Below are 5,307 nucleotides of genomic sequence, written 5' to 3' on the forward strand. Positions count from 1 at the left end.
AGATAGATAGATAGATAGATAGATAGATAGATAGATAGATAGATAGATAGATAGATAGGCAGAGAGATAGAGAGATAGATGATAGACAGATGGAATGTTTTCATCAGTGCTCATTTAAGTTTGTAGACTCCTCTGGCTCCAAGAGGCAGGTTTGTCTGTGGGGAAGCCTGGAAAAACCCCTGCACTTACACCAAGACAGGTGTTTCCTCTGCCACCGTGTGATTCTAGAAAAGAAATGTAGTTCAATCTTAGCTATGAAGAGCTATATTACACAGATCTATGTCTCCAAAGAGCAAGAGGAGTCAAAAAAGAAAAAAATATTTCTCTTTCTGTTTCCTGGAGAAAGGTGGAAAGTGCTCTGAAAGTTGGTTACATGCTAAGTGTTGACCAAGTGAAGCATGAAAAGGAAACGGATGGCACTGGTGAGGGAGCCAAGCTCCAAGCCCTAGCAACACTGCTGAATTCTGGCTGACCCCTGCAGAGGGGAAAGTAATCGCCTTCTCTTAGAATATAAGAACAAAGGTGCCCACAGAAAAGAAACCAGGGGAAGAAATGCAATGTCCCCTGTGCTGTAAAATTCATCAGGCGGCACTAGAGTTTGCTGCACAAACAGAGCAAGCCAGCTCCAAAGGTCTGTGGGGCAACAGCCTGGCACAAGGTGGATTGCTGGGCATTGCCTCACTCTTTGTACTCAGCTCCTGAGAAAGTGCTACATGCAGCAGTGCAGGGCTCTCTGCAGACAGAGGTACCAGTTTAGAAGGTACATTGGTAGTAGAACTCAACTCATAGCTCCATCCTAGATGTTTTCTTGAAAACAATCCGTGATCACAGGGGTCTCCAGATGCCCATGCCAAGAGCAGGCAAATATTTTATAAGGTTGTTTTTGCATTAGTGACATGGCAGAAATCAACTTTTCCTGGGCTGTCTGCAGAGATGTTCTACGGCTTGGGCAGACCACCATGGACTGGTAGAGACAAGAGCAGCCTGTAAGTGTCAAACTGAAGAAACCTCAGAGAGAAACCTGTCACACACCAAGCAAAGCTGGCTTCTCTCACAGCTGATTTAATGGGTGTTTTTCTCAGACATCCACAGATACTTTGCTTTCACTGGTTTTAAAACATGCATTATGAAAATATCTGTGTTTTGTTTGTGCTTAATCAGATGCAGTTAGGCAGCTTTAGCAGCTGTGAAGTTGGGAAGGCAAACACTAGTGACTTGTTCCTTTTTTTCTGCAACAAGCAAGCCGAGAAGAAGTTTTAAATCCCGGTAGGAAATGTTTCTTACACAGTGAGCCTAGCTTCAAAAGGCTGCTGTCTGCCGTGGAAGAGGCGGCTGCTACTCTCACGGCCTTAAGTTTAACTAAGAGCTGCCCAAATAAAGCCGCTGTTGCTGCATGGCTTCCTCCTGAGCCCCTTGTCCTTGTGTCCCCGCAGCAGCGGGAGCGGGATCCGCAGGGACCTGTCCCGATCTGGAGCCCCGAGCGGGAGCTGGAAATTTGTGTGGTCTGCTTTGTGTCTAACAACTCCTGCCGCCGTCCTGGCATCCCCAGGGCGCTGAGGAGCAGGTACGGGCAGGCAATAAACAGTTAATTTATGTACTTTTGTACCCGTTTGGGGAGAGAGATGCTGAGACAGGGATTTGTGTTTCACACGTTCCCTGCGGCGCGGAGGAGGATGCACCAATGTTGCTCCATAGGGACTCGAGGCTGTAAACGGTCCGGAATTCCCTCAAATCCCGCCGTGCTGTCGTGCCCTCCGCCCCCGGCCCCTCCCGCACGGCTCCGCCGCCCGCCCCCGGGGCCGTCCAGGCGGAGGGACCGGGCCGCCTCCGCTCCGCCGGCCCAGGGAGGGAGCAGCGCCGGCCCCGCGGTGCTGCGGCGGACAGCGGCCGGGGAACACCATCCCAAGGGAGACAGGACCCGGTGAGCTGGGGCTCGGGACGGGGAGGCGAGGGGTGTGTGTGTGGAGGCAATAAATGTCTGAGCCGGCGGCAGCGGAGCTGCGTCCCGAGCCCTCAGCGCGGCTCCCCAGGCGGCCACGGCAGCGGCAGGTGAGCGGGGCCGCCCTGACCCCCGGTCCCTGGCAGAGCCCCCCTTTTCTCGGCAGAACCCCCTTTTCCCCGGCAGAACCCCCTTTTCCCCGGCAGAGCCCCCCTTTTCCCCGGCAGAACCCCCTTTTCCTGGCAGAACCCCCTTTTCCCCGGCAGAACCCCCTTTTCCCCGGCAGAGCCCCTTTCCCTTGTCGCCTCGGTCCCGCTGGAGGCAGCGGCCGGGCAGCGCCGGCTGCCGCCGCGGATGCCTCCTGCCGGCCCATGGAGAGCTTTCCTCAGGGAATTGCAGAGCGTGTTCTTTCCCCCTATGCCGGGGTGGGATAGCGGGAAAATGCAGCGGGGTTACGTTCCTTATTTTCAGTTCTGAAGGGTTTGTTATTTTGAAAACCTGAAGAGCGACCAGCAGCCAAGTCAGTGAGAATGTTGTCTCTCGATGGAATTTAGCGTCAGTCTGAAACAAAAAAGTTTTTTGTTGTTTTCTTGAGGGAACAGGGGTTGGACAAAACCTCAAGCTGATTCTACAGCCTTGGTTTGACCAGCAGAGCAGGTTCAAAAATTAATTCTTTGTGCACCTTTTCTTTGCATCACCGTGAGGCTCCACTTGTATCTATTATCCAGTAATCTGGATGCATTTTAAGAACAGTTTAACTTTGATAGAAACCAAGAGGTAGAAATACTGATGCTTTACAGTGTCAATCATCTTCCTGCCCTCTCCTCCCTTGACTGTGTATGGTTTTGAAGATCTGTGCCATTTACTTAGACAAAGGTCATTGATTTCTCTGCTGTACTGGCTCTCTGACATCTATGTTGAGAACTAGAAATACAAGAACTGTGTAAATCTCGGTCCCAGTTAAAATCTTTATATCAAATGAGTTGTTTTCATGACCGTAGTGTCCAACAGGGAAATCTGTGAATGCTTTAGTTGTGGAAAGCACAGATCCCCTTCCCCCTCCCGTCCTTCTACCAATGGAGTCATGCTTATGCTATGGCCTGCTATTTCTTACCTCTAGCTGCTGACCTATGCCACGAGTAGGCTGACCTTCTCAGAGGAGATTATTCCTCTGCTGGGGAGCTGTCTCTGTCCCTCTTAGCCCTCTACCCTACACCATTCAGTGGGCTACAGCCTCATTTCAGGAGTCACTTAATGCTGTATATGCTTGTTGGTGTGACAGAATTAACCAATTTCTTGTTGGTAAGGTCCCAGACAGCGCTCAGTTTGGCCTGTACTCAGTAATGGCTGTTAACTCTTTCAGGTAGGATAAAAGCAGCTTTCTTCAATGAAAATTTCAGTGCTGTATTTCTGAGCAAGCAGAGCAATTCACAGCAACTTGCAGAGCTGCCAAGTCATTAAATACAGAGCCCTGGCAAAGAAGATTCTGAAGAGTTAGTTTATTTTTGGACATGAAGACACAATTTATGATGAAATTGCGCTGTCAGAAATATTTTTCTAGTTCTCACTAACTTAAAGAGTCAAGTATATGCAGTTGGATGGAGTTAGGTCTATGAGAGCCTTGTCTCTCCTAAATGCAACTTGCTGGTATCTGGGAGGAGGACCCTGGTTCTATATCTGTTACCTACCAATCAGGCTCTCTGGAAGATAAGACTATATGGATTTTTGGCAGAGCAGAGATGACTAAATGTGATTATGTATATTAAAATATGGTACTGATGAAAGGTGTTAAAGCATATCCAGGGATGGTTTTCAAAAGATTACATGTATGATCATATTTCCAATCCCAGAGGCTTGTAAAAGGTCACTGAATATCCATAGGAAAAAGCAAGTTTAGGAGAAAGAACAAGGAATATGTATGTTTTTGCAGTATAGGTGCTCTGGAAAACATTTTTTTTGGATTTGAAACTTGCCTATTTATATATGATGTTTTCTTCACTCTGTCCAAACTAAACATGCTGAGGTTCTGACTTCAATTATGCATCATTTGTTGGAGAGCTCTGATGGGCAGCTGAAGCCCTCCTCATCTTTTGTCTGTCTAAAGAGAAATGTGGCAGTGGAATTGTCAAACCAATAACCCACACATCTCTTGATTTGGGTGCCACACGAGGTGGTGCAGAAAGCTGTCTGTGCTACGAGGAGCACCACAGGGTGCCTTGGCATGGAGAACAGCAGCAAGGACCTCCACTTTGGGGAGCTGGCTCAAACACTGCTCCAGCACACAGTGGTCTTCATAGAAGAGGTTTTTATATCTGAATACTTGTGATAAAGCAGGGAAAAAAAAAAAGAGAAAATAAGAAGAGAATGATATTTTAACTGGCACCAGAGACAACTTATGCAAAATAGCTCTTATTAAAATGCCTCCTTAAAAAAAGTAGCTATCCCACTTCTAATTCAATCATCAGAAGTGACTTGGTGCTGGAGGCTTAGTTCTGTGTAGCATGTCACTCTTCCTTTCTTTTTGTTGCCTTTTGTATAATGGATGTGACTGCTGTCATCTGAATTGTTTACTGCATGAAGGATATATTCTTCCTTGTGCTCAAGTCTCCAGAGCCATCCCCAGTACGGTGCAAGGTGATGTTCTTCTTGTCCAGGGTACGTCACTGTGAAAGATGAGGCATGAGTCACGTCCCCCGTGGGCAGTGATGAGTAACTGCCTCTCCTTCGGGAGCAACAATGTGGAGCTGCCACACCAGCAGCTGGGCACACAAGGAATCATCACCTCAGATCAGCTCTCTGATGACTATATGATGTAAAAGCAGTTTATTAAGTTTCAAGATTAAAGACTTTTACAGGTCATAAAGGAGGAAAGCTCATAAGAAGGTAATAAGAGAAGGAATATTTAATTTTGCACAAGTCTTCCTAAAAGTGCACTGCTTCTGAAATGTAAATCATTAAATATTTGTATACAAGATTTCTCAATGTGTCATGTAAGAGTTATTAGGATTAAACTATAAAAACAATTACTTGTATAAGATTTGCTTAAAGAAAAGCACCTTCTTCTAGTGTACATGTCATAAAGCTCTTTAGAAATCTCTTGCCTTATTAGCAATATGTAGAAGACACTTAGAATTAGGAGCAGGTACAAAATGTTCAGGGTAATTTTTGTGTTGTAAATGTTTTGGGACTAACATGCAGTATTTAGTTTTCAACTTTTCAACTGAGTCTATATGAACACTTAGAAGAAAAGAGAGAGAGAGAGAGAGAGAGAGAGAGAGAGAGAGAGAGACTGCAAACCAGACCAGACTCCTACCTTTGCAACAAAATTTCCCTTAAAACTGCTTAGTAAACTCTGCCTTATAGCAAGG

This window comes from Parus major, chromosome 2, assembly GCF_001522545.3.
Source record: "Parus major isolate Abel chromosome 2, Parus_major1.1, whole genome shotgun sequence".
Taxonomy (NCBI): Eukaryota; Metazoa; Chordata; class Aves; order Passeriformes; family Paridae; genus Parus; species Parus major.